The sequence below is a fragment of the Ranitomeya imitator genome, chromosome 7 (genome assembly GCF_032444005.1).
Source record: "Ranitomeya imitator isolate aRanImi1 chromosome 7, aRanImi1.pri, whole genome shotgun sequence".
Lineage (NCBI taxonomy): Eukaryota > Metazoa > Chordata > Amphibia > Anura > Dendrobatidae > Ranitomeya > Ranitomeya imitator.
Genome location: NC_091288.1, coordinates 176,373,801 through 176,391,713, shown reverse-complemented (window position 1 = coordinate 176,391,713; position 17,913 = coordinate 176,373,801). Strand labels below are relative to the sequence as shown.

The 17,913-nt window shown below is 46.6% G+C and overlaps 1 protein-coding gene across 3 annotated transcripts in view; it reads left to right on the top strand.

The window, feature by feature from the left end:
• SNX29 (sorting nexin 29) overlaps positions 1-17,913 on the top strand; it is a 597,835-nt gene that overhangs the window by 604 nt on the left and 579,318 nt on the right. The window lies entirely within an intron of this gene.

Sequence of the window (17,913 nt, the reverse complement as noted above, 5' to 3'; positions counted from 1 at the left end):
AAGGGATCAGTGGGGATGTCACTGCCCTCCTGGGGACTGGATCAGTGGGGATGTCACTGCCCTCCTGGGAAGGGATCAGTGGGGATGTCACTGCCCTCCTGGGAAGGGATCAGTGGGGATGTCACTGCCCTCCTGGGAAGGGATCAGTGGGGATGTCACTGCCCTCCTGGGAAGGGATCAGTGGGGATGTCACTGCCCTCCTGGGGAAGGGATCAGTGGGGATGTCACTGCCCTCCTGGGGAAGGGATCAGTGGGGATGTTGCTGCCCTCCTGGGGACTGGATCAGTGGGGATGTCACTGCCCTCCTGGGAAGGGATCAGTGGGGATGTCACTGCCCTCCTGGGAAGGGATCAGTGGGGATGTCACTGCCCTCCTGGGAAGGGATCAGTGGGGATGTCACTGCCCTCCTGGGAAGGGATCAGTGGGGATGTTACTGCCCTCCTGGGAAGGGATCAGTGGGGATGTCACTGCTCTCCTAGGGAAGGGATCAGTGGGGATGTCACTGCCCTCCTGGGAAGGGATCAGTGGGGATGTCACTGCCCTCCTGGGGAAGGGATCAGTGGGGATGTCACTGCTCTACTGGGGAAGGGATCAGTGGGGAAGTCACTGCCCTCCTGGGGAAGGGATCAGTATGATGTCACTGCCCCCCTGGGGAAGGGATCAGTGGGGATGTCGCTGCCCTCCTGGGGAAGGGATCAGTGGGGATGTCACTGCCCTCCTGGGATAGGGATCAGTGGGGATGTCACTGCCCTCCTGGGGAAGGGATCAGTGGGGATGTCATTGCTCTCCAGGGGAAGTGATCAGTGGGGATGCCACTGCCCTCCTGGGATAGGGATCAGTGGGGATGTCACTGACCTCCTGGGATAGGGATCAGTGGGGATGTCACTGCCCTTCTAGGGAAGGGATCAGTGGGGATGTCACTGCCCTCCTGGGGAAGGGATCAGTGGGGATGTCACTGCCCTCCTGGGGAAGGGATCAGTGGGGATGTCACTGCCCTCCTGGGGAAGGGATCAGTGGGGATGTCACTGCCCTCCTGGGGAAGGGATCAGTGGGGATGTTACTGCTCTCCTGGGGAAGGGATCAGTGGGGATGTCATTGCTCTCCAGGGGAAGGGATCAGTGGGGATGTCACTGCCCTCCTGGGGAAGGGATCAGTGGAGATGTCACTGCCCTCCTGGGATAGGGATCAGTGGTGATGTCACTGCCCTCCTGGGGAAGGGATCAGTGGGGTTGTCACTGCCCTCCTGGGAAGGGATCAGTGGGGATGTCACTGCCCTCCTGGGAAGGGATCAGTGGGGATGTCACTGCCCTCCTGGGAAGGGATCAGTGGGGATGTCACTGCTCTCCTAGGGAAGGGATCAGTGGGGATGTCACTGCCCTCCTGGGGAAGGGATCAGTGGGGATGTCACTGCCCTCCTGGGGAAGGGATCAGTGGGGATGTCACTGCCCTCCTGGGGAATGGATCAGTGGGGATGTCACTGCCCTCCTGGGGAAGGGATCAGTGGGGATGTCATTGCCCTCCTGGGGAAGGGATCAGTAGGATGTTACTGCCCTCCTGGGGAAGGGATCAGTAGGGATTTTACTGCTCTCCTGGGGAAGGGATCAGTGGGGATATCACTGCCCTCCTGGGGAAGGGATCAGTAGGATGTTACTGCCTTCGGGGAAGTATGAACAGTAGTGGTCAGTGGGGATGTTCCATACTCTTGGGTAAGAGATGATCTGTAATGATGTCACTGACCTCCTTGAGAAAAGAATCAGATCTGCAGAGAAATGTCGCCGGGCAGGACACAGAAATCCATATTGTGTATCCTGTTCTTGACCAGCAGCTTTCTGTTTTGTGTGATCGTATTTTCCTAACCTTCTTCAGAGATAATTGTTTTATTTTTCCTTTCACGTGAGGTTTTCTTTCCTGGTGAGTTGTAGTTTACACGAGTACAATTTCAGGGTGTAAAATAATTTTGTATTTAATAGCTTGGACTTTTGCGGATACAGCGGTATTGAATATGGTTTTGTTAATGGGATTGTCCACCTTTTGGGACATTTTATTTGTATTACAGTATTTGGTTTCAGTAAATATTTTACTATTTTGCTTTTACAGACTCTCTGTTTTCTTCCATTTTCAACTTTAATGTGGTCTGTGGTCATTATTCAGCTGATAGGAGCTTAGAAAAGGACAGATAAAAGTTATAAACTTCCCGCCATTTAATCTGAATGAGCCCACTGATAGATTCTCAGAGCTCACGCAAACATATAGAGAAACTTGTTCGGAGCACAGACTGCAATTTATGGACCGTCCGCCGGTCTCCCTACCAGGACTGGACAGCTTGGATGAGACCTGTGACCAGTCTGTACATTGCGGTCTGTGCTCCGACCTAGTATTATGGACGTCTCCATGAGCCTTTAGTAGATTCTGCAGCCAGCAGTAGACCTTGCTGCACAGAGACTATAGGAGTCACGTGGCCCAACATTATTTTCAGCCCCAAATGCATGCAATTAGGTAAAAAAATGTAGTTGCTGCTGTCAGTCTTAGGCCAGTTTCACACGTACTGATATTTCTGTGTATTCGTGTGTCCATGTGTGTAATACTTGAGGCACAGGTGTGGCAACCATGTGCCGACTGTGTGCCGCATCTGTACCACAAGTACAGGCACCAGGGAAAGGGCGCTACAGTAAGCGCTGTTCCCTGGCCCCGGCTGCTGAAGACTGCACTCATCATTCTCCCCTGCTCTGCCGGCAATCAGCGCGAGCAGGGAAGAATGTTGAGAGTTGTATTCAAGAGATAACAATGATAGCAGGCTTCAAGTGATGGGACTATTACTCCCATCAGCCTACACCTGCTGCCGCTAATAATAGTGACAGCAGGAGCGGCTGGTAGGAGTATTCCTCACCTGCCGCCTGCACAGTAAATAAATAAATGAAACAAGCCGGCTTGGGTTCCCCTTTATTTTCTATAGCCAGCCAGGCAAAACTCACAGGCCGGTAAGGGGCCATGTATAATAGCAGCCCGCAGTTGCACAGGAAAGGCACATCTATTAGATGCGACAATTCTGGTGCTTTGCCGGCTCTTCCCACTTGCCCTGTAGCGGTGGCAAGGGGGGTTCATATTTGTGGGGTTGATGTCACCTTTGTATTGTCAGGTGACATCAAGCCCATGGCTTAGTAATGGAGAGGCGTATATAAGACACCTATCCATTACTAATCCTATAGTTACATGGTAAATAAAGACACGGCCAGAATAAAGTCCTCTATTAAAAATAACAAACACAGTTATACTCACCTAACACCTAATTTCACTGAAGCCCTCGTCTTCTGTAATAAAATTAAATAAAAAACAACCATATTCCTCACCTCTCCATTGTTCTGTCCCACGCCGTAATCCATGTTTGGGGATAAATAGTTTTCAACTTGGACAGCGCCAAGTCCAGGCTGAGAACCACTGGTGACTGAGCTGCTGCGAGCGCAGCATCACTGACCAGTGGTTACTTCATCGAGGTTACCGCCGGTCAGTGAGGCTGCGTTCCCAGCAGGGCTGAACTGCGGTGACCTCAGCACCGTGGGAAGAAATCAGTGATGAGGTCACCGCAGTTCAAGCTCCGTGTCTTCACAGCAGATCACCGTGATAATTTCTCACCATGATTTGCGATGGCCTCATGACTGACTTTTTCTCACTTTGTTGAGGTCACCGCGGTTCAGCCCAGGGCTGAATTAGTGGCCCCTTACCAGCCTGAGAATACCAGCCCTCAGCTGTCTCCTTTAGCTAGGCTGGTTGTCTCCTTTAGCTAGGCTGGTTGTCAAAAATGGGGTGGACCCCACGCCATTTTTAGGCTGGAGTCACACTCAGCGTAAGACAATACGGTCCGTATATTACGGCTGTAATACGCTGAAAAGTCCCCAAAATAGTGGTCCGTAGCTCCTCCGTAGGCAGGGTGTGTCAGCGTTTTTTGCGCATGGCATCCTCCGTATGTAATCCGTATGGCATCCGTACTGCGTGTTTTTATCGCAGGCTTGCAAAACCGACATACGGCTATACAAGGGATCCATGTGTAAAAAAAAAATAAAAAACATATATACTGTGTGTATGTATATATATATATATATATATATATATATATATATATATATATATATATATATATATATATATATATATATATATATATAGACATATATATATATATATCAGTAGACACATATATGTATATATATTATTACTTCATACAGCGCTAGATAGCTTTAAAGCCGGTAATTCAATTGCCGGCTTTTGCTATCTCCTTCCTAAACCCGACATGATATGAGACAGGGTCTACATACAGTAAACCATCTCATATCCCCGTTTTTTTTGCATATTCCACACTACTAATGTTAGTAGTGTGTATATGCAAAATTTGGCCGTTCTAGCTATTAAATTAAAGGGTTAAATGGTGGAAAAAATTGGAGTGGGCTCCCGCGCACTTTTCTCTGCCAGAGTAGTAAAGCCAGTGACTGAGGGCAGATGTTAGTAGCCTGGAGAGGGTCCATAGTTATTGCCCCCCCCCCCCTTGGCTAAAAACACCAGCCCCCAGCCACCCCAGAAAAGGCACATCTGGAAGATGCGCCTATTCTGGCACTTGGCCACTCTCTTCCCATTCCCGTGTAGCGGTGGGATATGGGGTAATGAAGGGTTAATGCCACCTTGCTATTGTAAGGTGACATTAAGCCAAATTAATAATGGAGAGGCGTCAAATATGACACCTATCCATTATTAATCCAATACTAGTAAAGGGTTAAAAAAAAACACATTATTAAAAATTATTTTAATGAAAAAATCACAAAGGTTGTTGTAATATTTTATTCTATAGGTATATATACCTATTCTATGTGTACACATTTATTCTACCTATTCTATTGTAAGCTGTCAGTGTGATTTTACTGTACACCGCACTGAATTACCGGCTTTTCTCTCTAACACCGCTGCGTATTTCTCGCAAGTCACACTGCTGGTCCGTGTGTAATCTGTATTTTTCTGGCTTCCATAGACTTTCATTGGCGTTTTTTTGCGCAATACGGTGACAAACGCAGCATGCTGCGATTTTCTACGGCCATAGAAAGCCGTATAATACTGATCAGTAAAATACGGCAGATAGGAGCAGGGGCATAGAGAATAATTGTGCCGTTTGTTTGGCGAGTTTTACGGACGTATTTTCTGCGCTCATACGTCCGTAAAACTCGCTAGTGTGACGCCGGCCTTATACTTATTTATTTAAATAGTTTTAAAAAACAGTGTGTGGACCCCTCTATAGTTGATACCTAGCCTTGCTGAAGCTGACAGCTGAGGGTTGCCGCCCCCAGCTGTGAGTTTTGCCTGGCTGGTTATAGAAAATAGATTTGATTCCACACCTGATTTTTTTTTTTTAAATTATTTGTAGCACAGGCGGCGGCTGATGAATACTCCCATCAGCCGCTCCTGCTGTCTCTTTTATCACTTAAATGTAACTCATCATTGTCCCCTGCTCGCGCCAATTGCCGACAGAGCAGAGGAGAATGATGAGAGTGTCTTCAGCACCCGGCGCTGGGGAATACCTCTTACTGTAGCGCTTCTTCCCTGGCGCCGGTGTGTATCACACGGATGACATCCAAGTGTGTTCTCCGTGTGTGGGACGTTTTGCGGCCCGTGCTGATGGTAAAAAAACGGACATGTCATAGTGTTTTGCCAATTGATCCACAGTCCATGGAAACACACTAAATTAGGAAAAATTCAGCTCAAATGATCCCATACAAATTGGTCCACTTTATTGAAAAACTTTTAAATCTTGCTTGCAGCATAAATGTCACAACCATCAAGGCAGGGAGAGTTATATGGGCAGACGCATTTCAGTGTCACTGCCATCTTGGTACTCCCATGAAGCCAGGCCACACCCTGGGCTTCATATGAATCCTGAATTTCGCTAGGTTCAAGTTCCCGAAGAGAACTAAAAAAATGAATAAAAAAAAAAAATAAGAAAGATTTGAAAATATAATAACTTGCAAAACAAACATTTCAATCACCATTTTCCCCATTAAAAATAAAGAAATTACAAAAAATAAAAATTATTGTTATTGATGCTTCAATAATAGTCCGATCTATCAAAATATAAAATTAACTAATTTGGTAAAAGCTTTTAAGGGAAAGATAACTGCATTTTATTCGGACTCCCATGACAGCACTACGAGAGGATCCGCCCTTCAGGAACAGGAAACCTACAGCTACAAAAGGGCGGCACCTCTCCCCATGCATCAGTTGGTTTCCTGTTCCTGGAGGGACTGGATCCTACAAGAAGATTGCTAGCAGATTCCAGGCCGGCCGGACCGATTCGGGTAGCGAGAGGGTCTCCTACCTCGGCCGGTGCGGGGTACCTGAAGCAGACACGGTGGCTCTGGCAGGGCTGCACGGCAGTGTCTGATCAGCGTGGAGCGGTCGCCAGGGGGTGTCCGGTCTCCGGAAGCCGCGCGTGGTATGTACAAAGGTCCTCCTCCCTTGGGGGGGTCGGCGGCATTGTGGGGGCGCCCTCGGAGTCTCCCGGCATGGTCTCGGCGTCCCACGCTGTTCACAGCGCTGACAACAGTACTAATGGGGGGTAGGATTCAACACTTTCAGTTCAGGGCACTTCCCTTCGGGATAACTTCTGCTCCTAGAGTGTTCACTAAAATAATCGCTGAAGTCATGGCACATTTAAGAGAATCAAATGTCCTTATAATTCCCTACTTGGATGATTTCCTCATTGTAGGGAACTCAGTAGATCACTGTCTGTCACAATGGGAGGTTACTAAAGCCAAGCTAGAACACCTGGGTTGGATCATAAACTTCGAAAAATCTAAGTTACAGCCCCTAAATATTCAAAAGTTCCTGGGTCTAATGTTGGATTCAGTGACACAACAGTGTCTCCTCCCTATAGAAAAAATAGATCTAATTCAAATGTATGCGTTAAAAACAATCAATACACCTTCCAAGAAACTTAGGCAAGCAATGTCTCTACTTGGGTCACTCACATCTTGCATTCCAGCAGTTAAGTGGGCTCAGTTCCACACCAGATCCCTACAGAGAGAAGTCTTGTTCCATGACAGAGCCTTGGGAGGCGCGTTAAATGGGAAAATAACGTTAGGGCCAACCACGCTAGATTCCCTTAGGTGGTGGTCAGATAAAAAGAATTTATCCACGGGGGTTCCCTGGATAGTAAATGTGTCCCGGGTGATAACCACAGATGCCAGCTCTTCAGGGTGGGGAGCCTACATGGGGGACATGGTGGTCCAGGGACAATGGGGACCCTTCACAACATTCTCATCCAACCAGAGGGAGTTGTTGGCGGTTGAATTGGCTGTTAAAAAATTCCTCATATATCTGCAGGGCCAGCACGTCAGAATTCTGTCGGACAACAGAGTTGCAGTCGCTTACATAAACCGGCAAGGGGGAACTCGTTCCGAGACATTGATGCAAATCACGGATCGATTGTTCCAGGTGGCAGAGCACAATTTTCTATCTTTGACGGCTCTCCACATCAAAGGAAAGGAAAATGTGGCAGCAGATTTCCTCAGCCGAAACGTGTTAAGACAAGGAGAGTGGTCTCTCAACAAAGACATTTTCAATCTGATCGTCTGCAGATGGGGTCAACCAGTGGTAGACCTGTTCGCCACCAGAAACAACAGAAAAGTAAAACTTTTTTGCTCGCTAAATCCCAGGGAGAATCCCTTGGCGGTGGACGCGTTTCTGATAAAATGGGATTTTCCACTGGCCTATGCTTTCCCACCACTGAACCTGATACCTCTAGTGGTGAGGAAAATCAGGGAAGATCGAGCGAAAGTCATCCTTATCGCCCCCTTTTGGCCCAGAAGAACCTGGTTTGCCTGGCTCAAGACAATGTCTGTATCGGTTCCCTGGGTACTACCAGAGATCCCGAACCTGCTTTCTCAGGGACCGATCTCCCATCCACAAGTGGCAGCGCTCCATTTAACGGCGTGGAGTTTGAACGGTCACTATTAGTGGAGAAAGGCTTCTCTCCAAATTTAGTCGAGACACTCCTAAAGAGTAGAAAGCAAATAACTACAAAAATCTACTCTAGAACTTGGAGGAAGTTCTTGTCTTGTTCAAAATTTGACATCCGAGACGGGGTACCAATACAACAAATTTTAGAGTTCCTACAGAGGGGTCTCGAGTTAAAACTCTCAACTAGTACCCTTAGAGTACAGGTCTCAGCTCTGGGTGCCCTGTTTTCATGCAATATAGCTAACAATTATTGGATAGCGAGGTTTATGAAGGCAGTTAGTAGATCTAGACCGGTATATAAGGATAGAACAGTTCCATGGGATTTAAATTTAGTTCTGTCCTCTCTAACAAAACCCCCCTTTGAACCTCTGCAAGAGGCCTCGATCAAAATGTTGACGCTTAAGACAGCCTTCCTGATCGCCATAACCTCAGCTCGCAGGATAGGGGATATACAGGCACTTTCCAGAGCTCCTCCATACACTGAAATCTTATCAGACAGAGTAGTCCTTAGACCAGACCCGGCATATCTGCCGAAGGTAGCGACACGTTTCCATAGATCACAGGAGATAGTTTTGCCATCCTTTATTCCTAATCCCTCTAATCCTAAAGAGCAGGAGCTTCATACGTTAGACGTTAGGAGATCTCTCCTTCAGTATATCTCAGCCACTGATAATTGGAAAAAAGATGGAGCACTGTTTCTTTCCTTCCAAGGTCCAAGGAAAGGATTTAGAGTGTCAAAATATTCACTAGCCAAATGGATTAGGGAAACTATCTCTCTAGCTTATACAGCAGGTGGGGGGCCAGCTCCGCAGAATCTAAAGGCACATTCCACCCGGGCCATGGCGTCATCCTGGGCAGAGAGATCTGGAGTGTCAGTGGAGCAAATATGTAAGGCGGCCACTTGGTCATCTCCTTCCACTTTCTTTAAACACTATCGGTTGGATTTGGGGTCCTCCTCTGATCTCTCCTTTGGGTTAAGGGTGCTACAGACTATAGTCCCTCCCTAAGGTAGCTTACATCTCTGTAAATCTCTCGTAGTGCTGTCATGGGAGTCCGAATAAAGCATTAAGCTACTTACTGGTAGCGGCATTTTTCGGAGGCCCATGACAGCACCCTTAGTTCCCTCCCTATTCACGTGGGGGTAGCACTTCCTATAGTGTATATAATGATAGATTTCACGAGTGGTATCTAGTTCGATACAATGGATTGTTTTGTATATAAACTGTATATAATGTATATTTGTGTACCACTAACCGCGGTAGTCCTCTCAAGCTCTGAAATACAACTGATGCATGGGGAGAGGTGCCGCCCTTTTGTATCTGTAGGTTTCCTGTTCCTGAAGGGCGGATCCTCTCGTAGTGCTGTCATGGGCCTCCGAAAAATGCCGCTACCAGTAAGTAGCTTAATGCTTTTCATGCACTATTCCTCTGTAAAGAAATGCAATAAAAAGCGATCGAAAATGTTGTATGTACTTGAAATTGGTAGCGATATTACCGACAGCTAAAAACGCAAAAAAAAAACAAACAAAACCTTCGCTCAACTCAGTCGATGAAAAACTAGGAAGATTGTGGATTTTAAAAAATGGTGACACAGACCGAAAAATATATATATTTTTTTTTCACCAGTTAAATAATAATAATAAAAAAATCTATGCAAGTTTTGGTATTTCTGTTATCGTACTGATCTGGAGAATAATGATGCCAGGTCGTTTTTACCACAACGTAAATGTTTAATCCAAATTACCGTTTTTTCACTACATCGTATGGTAAAATGAATGGAGTCGTTCAAAACTACATCTCGTCCTGCAAAACCAAGTACGACAATGTCGATGGAAAAATGTATGGACCCTTGGGGGAAGGGGAGGGAAAAATGCATATGTAAAAACGAAAATCTTTTGCCTAATTTTTTTCCCATTGAAGTCATCGGGGGCAGAACCTCCAAGGCTGCTCCTTAGGTCTCTACATGGGTTCTTGTAGCTCACCAGTTACATTTTACCGACAGTAAATTATTCTCTGGATATGATGACACCGTTGCTCTTTGTACTATGGACACTTTTGTCTTTATTAGTTGTAACTTAGTAATTTTTGTACTGTGATCGTTCTGATTCCGTTCCTCCATGACTTCTTGTGCCTTATGTGAATGTTAACCTGTTGTCCTGTAGGGAAGAGGGGGATCCATGTGTGCCGGGCCAAGATACTGCTCTTGCATGAGCGCCCCCTGCTGGCTGTGCCACTCCTAGATTTGTAGAATACCAAGGAACCAGCAGAAGGAAGTCAGAAGGAATATGAAATTCCCCTCCTTGCTCTACATTTTTGGAAAGTACCTGTGTGTAATTGGAGCATTTACCAGTAAGATCAAGGTTTCCCTGCACTTTGAGGTGCAGAAATAGTCCGCCGCTTATTAACCCAGGATAGTCTTACATTTGATAAGGCTGAGTAGACAAAAGCAGCCACAAAGCTCATCTGATCTGAGAATACATTCTATTGCTTAAAGGGAACCTGTAAGCCCCTAAGCCTGCCATATAACTGCTATAGTAATAAAGGGAACCTGTTAGCTGCCCTAGTCCCCTTAGAGGGGTTGTCTGGTCCAAAAGGATAAGTCTGCAGTCCCTCTGTGTGACTGCAGACTGATGAATACCCCCAGCGGATGCACTGTGGGGATTCGCTGGCTTCTGAGCTGGGAGCGGCGGGTATGTATAAAGTATACATTCTCCCGTCCAGTGGCGGTGGCTTCCCTCTCCGTATACTTGCTGCAGGTTTTACAGGGGTGGGGGGTCTGTCTCTCAATCCTCAGACCATACACCGCACGCTGCGTCAAAGTGGTCTGCATGGTTATCATCCCAGAAGGAAGCTTCTTCTAAAGATAATGCACAAGAAAGCCCGCAAACAGTTTGCTGAAGACAAGGAAGCAAACAAGGACATGCATTGCTGGAACAATGTCCTGTGGTCTGATGAGACCAACGTAAACTTATTTGGTTCAGATGATGCCAAGCGTGTGTGACTGTAACGAGGTAAGGAGTACAAAGACAATTGTCTTGCCTACAGTCAAGCATGGTGGTAGTAGTGTTATGGTTTGGGGCTGCATGAATGCTGCCGGCTGTGATGATCTACAGTTCCTTGAGGGAAAATACTGAAGCATAGCATGGTCCCCTCCCTTCAGAAACTGGGCCGCAAGGCAGTATTCCAAAATGATAGTGACCCCAAATACACCTCCAAGATGACCACTGCCTTGCTTAGAAACTGAGGGTTAAGGTGCTGGACTGGCCAAGCATGTCTCCAGACCTAAAGCCTATAGGGCATCTTCCTAAGGAAGATGGAGGAGTGCAAGGTCTCCAACATCCACCAGCTCCGTGATGTCATCATGGAGGAGTGAAGAGTAGGCTTGAACGAAATGGATCGGACAAATTCAAAAGTCGCCGACTTTTGGCAAAGTCGGGTTTCATGAAAACCGACCCGATCCTAGTGTGGGATCGGCCATGCGGTCGGCGATCTTCGCGCCAAAGTCGCGTTTTGTATGACGCGTTTGGCGCCATTTTTTCAGCCAATGAAGGAGCGTGGGCAGAGTGATGACATAGGTCCTAGGGGAGTGGACGCCTATCGCCATCTTCTCGCTTGTGCGCTGTAGCGACTTGCAATGTGTAACACCAGCTTTTCTGTTCAGGGACGGAGGAGAGAGAGAGAGAGAGGGGAGAGAGAGAGAGGAGAAAAAAAAAAAGTTAGATTTCCCATTGACTTTGCATTGGGTTTCGTGTTTCGGTCGATCCCCGACTTTACGCCATAATCGGCCGATTTCTCTCGACTCGACTTTTGAGATAGTCGGGTTTCGCGAAACCCGACTCGACCCTAAAAAAGTAAAAGTCACTCAACCCTAGTGAAGAGGATTCCAGTGGCCACCGGTGAAGCTCTAGTGACCCCCATGCCCAAGAGAGTTAAAGGGAATCTGTCACCTCATATTTCGTATATAAACTGCTGCCACCGGCATCAGGGGCTTATCTACAGCTTTCTGTAATGCATTCTGTAATGCTGTAGATGTATCCTGAAAGATAAGAAAAACGAGTTAGATTATACTCACCCAGGGGCGGTCCCGCTGCGGTCTGAGTCTGATGGGCGTCTCGGTCTGGTCCGGGGCCTCCCATCTTCATACGATCACGTCCTCTTCTTTGCTTCCTGTTGCGGCTCCGGCGTACTTTGTCTGCCCTGAGGGCAGAGCAAAGTACTGCAGTGCGCAGGCGCCTCAACAGGACAGATAAAGTACGCCTGCGCCGTAGCCGCAGCGTGAAGACAAGAAGAGGACGTCATCGTAAGAAGATAGGAGGCCCCGGACCGGACCGCGACGCCCATTGGACCGGACCGGCAGCGGGATCGCCCCTGGGTGAGTATAATCTAACCTCTTTTTCTCATCTTTCAGGATACATCGGGGGCTTATCTACATCATTACAGAATGCTGTAGATAAGCCCCTGATGGCGGTGGCCGCAGTTTATATACGAAATATGAGGTGACAGATTCCCTTTAAGGCAGTGCTTGGAAATAATGGTGGGCACACAAAATATTGACACTTTGGCCACAAATTTTCCACTTTGACTTAGGGGTGTACTCCTTTTTGTTGTCAGCGGTTTAGACATCAATGGCTGTGTGTTGTTATTTAGGGGGCACACCAAATTTACACTGTAGTTGTACACTGACTACCTTACATCATATCAAAGTGTCAGATCTTCAGTGTTGTCCCATGAGAAGATATAATAAATAAGTATTTACAAAAATACGAGGGGTGTACTCACTTTTGTGAGAAACTGTGTATTCATAGGAAAGGGGTAAGTTAGTGATCACTGAGGGTCTGCCTACTGGGACCCCCAGCGATCCTTGCAGGGCTCTGACTTGAGGGGAGCACACCCCCGACCTCCGCCCCATTCATTGTCTATGGGACATCAGGAGGAGTCCTCGGCCATGTCCGACAGTCACACATGAATGAAGCTCGGGTCCGGCATTAGCACCTCTGCTCCGTTCAAGGTCGGGATCTGCAGAGACCCATTCTGTCTGCTACCCGGGGTCCCACTAATGTGGATAAGGGGCTATGTGTAATTTCTGGGGATATCTTTTAAATGGCTATTCTAGCTTCTTCATTCAAGGAGCTGGTGGGAATCTCAATGTTCAGACCCCAGAGCGATGGCAAATCCTGGCAAATGCTACGGAAGGAATATTTCAGTAAGGTTTGTTCTTAATTGTTATGTCCTAGAATCTCCTGGGAGTATCTCCGCATTTATCACTAGTGACAGTGGGTGGACATCGGTGGAAAGTCCCTGCAGATCACCGTCGCCCTTCCCAATGGTTGCGGTCACTATTTGGCTATGTTCTGCCAACTTTTTCTACTTTCTCTGTGCTTTCAGCACAGTCATTAAGTCCTAAATTCAGATTTTTTTTATTTTTAGTAACAGCCATTGATTCTTTTATATCACCTATACAAATGTAGCCCATATCGAACCGTCGACTTACTTTTTGTCACATACCATCAAAGATACAAACGTCTCTAAAAATGTATATTTTTCCATCGATGAATCCTATTGAATATGCAGTAAGCGCCTACGCTGCCCCCTGCAGGTCTATGGCCGCCTAGCTGCCCGTTACTTGTCGCACTGGTTTCATACTTACTTTCGGAGGAGATCATCACAATAGAAAATCACTGAATATAGATTTTTTTTTTTCAAAGAATATTGTTAGTGTAGGTTTAATATAATCTTTCATTTTTTTTATGGATTTTGCTTTTAACAACAGGTAGTCTGCGCAGCTTTAAAATGAGAATTTCGATAAAAAAACTGTGACCTTCTTTTATCGATGCGCATTTCACGTGGAAACCGCTGCAGATAGCCACATGTGAATTGGTCGTCAGGTTTTTGCTATGGAATCTAAAAGCACCGTGATGTAGGGACAGAGACTCTGATTCCAGCAATTTATTATCGCTCACTGGGATGCTTGCTTCAGTTTTAGTAAATAGCAAAAGGGATAAAACATAACATTTATTAATCTATTAAAGTGACCAGACACAGCATATAAAAACCAAACGTGTGTATTAACTGTTGTGAATTCTGTTGTCGGGCTCCCTCCTGTGGTCATGAATGGTACTTCGGCTGGTTCTGTCCATGGACTTCCTCTGGTGGGTGTTTCTGAGTTTTCTTCAACAGGTGACGAGATTAAGTCGTTAGCTGGCTGCTCTATTTAACTCCACCTAGATCTTTGCTCCATGCCACCTGTCAATGTTCCAGTATTGGTCTAGTTCACTCCTGGATCGTTCTTGTGACCTGTCTTCCCAGCAGAAGCTAAGTTCCAGCTTGTATTTCTTTGGTTTGCTATTTTTCTGTCCAGCTTGTTGTTTTTATTGTTGTCTTGCTTGCTGGAAGCTTTGGGACGCAGAGGGAGCGCCTCCGCACCGTGAGTCGGTGCGGAGGGTCTTTTTGCGCCCTCTGCGTGGTCTTTTTGTAGGTTTTTGTGCTGACCGCAAAGTAACCTTTCCTATCCTCTGTCTGTTCAGTAAGTCGGGCCTCACTTTGCTAAATCTATTTCTTCTCTGTGTTTGTATTTTCATCTTTACTCACAGTCATTATATGTGGGGGGCTGCCTTTTCCTTTGGGGAATTTCTCTGAGGCAAGGTAGGCTTTTTTTTTTCTTTCTTCAGGGCTAGCTAGTTCCTTAGGCTGTGCCGAGTTGCATAGGGAGCGTTAGGCGCAATCCACGGCTATTTCTAGTGTGTTTGTTAGGATTAGGGATTGCGGTCAGCAGAGTTCCCACGTCCCAGAGCTCGTCCTATATTATCAGTAACTATCAGGTCATTCCGTGTGCTCTTAACCACCAGGTCCATTATTGTCCTGACCACCAGGTCTTAACAGTACAGGTGGCCCGAAGTACTAATGCATCTCAATAGAGGGATAAGAGAAGTTCTGAGACCATTTTTTTTTCTTTGCAGTGTGTTTTGTCTCTCTTTTCCCCTTTACCTCTGGGTGGTTCAGGACACAGGTGTAAACATGGACATTCAAGGTCTGTCCTCTTGGATGGATAATCTCACTACAAGGATACAAAACATTCAAGATTTTGTGGTTCAGAATTCGATGTCAGAGCCTAGGATTCCAATTCCTGATTTGTTTTTTGGTGATAGATCTAAGTTCTTGAATTTCAAAAATAATTGTAAATTGTTTCTTGCCTTGAAACCTCGCTCCTCAGGTGACCCTGTTCAACAAGTAATGATCATTATTTCTTTGTTACGTGGTGACCCTCAAGAATGGGCATTTTCCCTTGCGCCAGGAGATCCGGCATTGCGTGATGTTGATGCGTTTTTCCTGGCGCTTGGATTGCTTTATGACGAACCTAATTCAGTGGATCAGGCAGAGAAAATCTTGCTGGCTCTGTGTCAGGGTCAGGATGAAGCGGAGATATATTGTCAGAAATTTAGAAAGTGGTCCGTACTCACTCAATGGAATGAAGGTGCGCTCGCAGCTATTTTCAGAAAGGGTCTCTCTGAAGGCCTTAAGGATGTCATGGTGGGATTTCCCATGCCTGCTGGTCTGAATGAGTCTATGTCCTTGGACATTCAGATCGATCGACGCTTGCGTGAGCGTAAAGCTGTGCACCATTTGGCGGTACTATCTGAGCATGGGCCTGAGCCTATGCAATGTGATAGGACTTTGACCAGAGCTGAACGGCAAGAACACAGACGTCGGAATGGGCTGTGTTTTTACTGTGGTGATTCCACTCATGCTATCTCCGATTGTCCTAAGCGCACTAAGTGGTTCGCTAGGTCTGCCACCATTGGTACGGTACAGTCTAAATTTCTATTGTCCGTTACTCTGATTTGCTCTTTGTCATCCTATTCTGTTATGGCATTTGTGGATTCAGGCGCTGCGCTGAATTTGATGGACTTGGAGTATGCTAGGCGCTGTGGTTTTTTCTTGGAGCCCTTGCAGTATCCTATTCCATTGAGAGGAATTGATGCTGTGCCTTTGGCCAAGAATAAGCCTCAGTACTGGACCCAATTGACCATGTGCATGGCTCCTGCACATTAGGAGGATATCCGCTTTCTGGTGTTGCATAATCTGCATGATGTAGTCGTTTTGGGGTTGCCATGGCTACAGGTTCATAATCCAGTATTGGACTGGAAATCTATGTCTGTGTCCAGCTGGGGTTGCCAGGGGGTACATGGTGATGTTCCATTTTTGTCTATTTCGTCTTCCACTCCTTCTGAAGTTCCAGAGTTTTTGTCGGATTATCGGGATGTATTTGATGAGCCCAAAGCCAGTGCCCTACCTCCTCATAGGGATTGCGATTGTGCTATCAATTTGATTCCTGGTAGTAAGTTTCCTAAGGGCCGATTGTTCAATTTATCTGTGCCAGAACACGCCGCTATGCGGAGTTATATAAAGGAATCCTTGGAGAAAGGCCATATTCGCCCGTCGTCATCACCGTTAGGAGCAGGGTTCTTTTTTGTGGCCAAGAAGGATGGTTCTTTGAGACCTTGTATTGATTACCGCCTTCTTAATAAAATTACAGTCAAATTTTAGTATCCTTTGCCGTTGCTGTCTGATTTGTTTGCTCATATTAAAGGGGCTAGTTGGTTCACCAAGATAGATCTTCGAGGGGCGTATAATCTTGTGCGTATTAAACAAGGCGATGAATGGAAAACCGCATTTAATACGCCCAAGGGCCATTTTGAGTACCTGGTTATGCCTTTCGGGCTTTCCAATGCTCCATCAGTATTTCAGTCCTTTATGCATGACATCTTCCGAGAGTACCTGGATAAATTCCTGATCGTGTATTTGGATGATATTTTGGTCTTTTCGGATGATTGGGAGTCTCATGTGAAGCAGGTCAGAATGGTGTTCCAGGTCCTTCATGCGAATTCCTTGTTTGTGAAGGGGTCAAAGTGTCTCTTTGGAGTTCAGAAGGTTTCATTTTTGGGGTTCATTTTTTCCCCTTCTACTATCGAGATGGACCCTGTTAAAGTCCAGGCCATTTACGATTGGACTCAGCCGACATCTGTGAAGAGCCTGCAAAAGTTCCTGGGCTTTGCTAATTTTTATCGGCGCTTCATCGCTAATTTTTCTACTGTTGCTAAACCGTTGACTGATTTGACCAAGAAGGGTACTGATGTGGTCAATTGGTCTTCTGCGGCTGTAGAGGCTTTTCAGGAGTTGAAGCGTCGTTTTTCTTCTGCCCCTGTGTTGTGCCAGCCAGATGTTTCGCTCCCGTTTCAGGTTGAGGTTGATGCTTCTGAGATTGGAGCAGGGGCTGTTTTGTCGCAAAGAAGTTCTGATGGCTCGGTGATGAAGCCATGTGCTTTCTTTTCTAGAAAGTTTTCGCCTGCTGAGCGTAATTATGATGTTGGTAATCGTGAGTTGTTGGCCATGAAGTGGGCATTCGAGGAGTGGCGTCATTGGCTTGAAGGAGCCAAGCATCGCGTGGTGGTCTTGACAGATCACAAGAATTTGACTTATCTTGAGTCTGCCAAATGGTTTAATCCGAGACAGGCTCAATGGTCGTTATTTTTCTCCCGTTTTGATTTTGTGGTTTCGTACCTTCCGGGCTCTAAGAATGTGAAGGCTGATGCCCTGTCAAGGAGTTTTGTGCCTGACTCTCCGGGTGTTCCTGAGCCGGCGGGTATTCTCAAAGAGGGGGTAATTTTGTCTGCCATCTCCCCTGATTTGCGGCGGGTGCTGCAAAAATTTCAGGCTGATAGACCTGACCGTTGCCCAGCGGAGAAACTGTTTGTCCCTGATAGATGGACTAGTAGAGTTATCTCTGAGATTCATTGTTCAGTGTTGGCTGGGCATCCTGGAATCTTTGGTACCAGAGATTTGGTGGCTAGATCCTTTTGGTGGCCGTCTTTGTCACGGGATGTGCGTTCTTTTGTGCAGTCCTGTGGGACTTGTGCTCGGG